The sequence below is a fragment of the Myotis brandtii genome, unplaced genomic scaffold, assembly GCF_000412655.1.
Source record: "Myotis brandtii unplaced genomic scaffold, ASM41265v1 scaffold975, whole genome shotgun sequence".
In the NCBI taxonomy this organism is placed as follows: domain Eukaryota; kingdom Metazoa; phylum Chordata; class Mammalia; order Chiroptera; family Vespertilionidae; genus Myotis; species Myotis brandtii.
The window spans coordinates 256,451-256,778 of record NW_005372049.1 but is presented as its reverse complement, the minus strand read 5'-3'; the positions used below and the strand labels follow the sequence as shown (position 1 = coordinate 256,778).

Genomic DNA, 328 nt, shown 5'->3' with positions numbered 1-328 from the left:
CCACAGTCTGCCTTTGACTTCGGGACCGGCGAGCCCAGCTCTCGGACGGACAGACGGACGCTGACCCAGGTGAGTGTCTGCGGCCAGATCCAGGTGGAGCCCAGACCCAGACCCGGGGGAGGGCGGGGCGGCTGGAGGACACGAGGCTCGGAGATGGAAGAAGGGGGGGCTTCTGGCTGGGACAATTGTTGGGGAGCAGCCCGGGTCCCCCGCAGCGTCCGTGGCACCTCTCCTGCCCATTGAGGCTTTCTACAAGGTGCCTCCCGGAGCCCAGGGCACGGCCCAGCGGCTCTGTCTGCACATGGGGACCCCCAGCAGTGCCAGGAGG

The 328-nt window shown here is 68.6% G+C and overlaps 1 protein-coding gene across 1 annotated transcript in view; it reads left to right on the top strand.

Moving 5' to 3' along the window:
• Positions 1 to 328, top strand: part of TNNI1 (troponin I type 1 (skeletal, slow)) — a 32,146-nt gene continuing 31,818 nt past the window's right edge. Inside the window, exon 1 of the mRNA XM_014533392.1 lies at positions 1 to 69. The gene's annotated coding sequence lies outside the window, so the exon portion shown is untranslated. The remainder of the gene's footprint in view (positions 70 to 328) is intronic.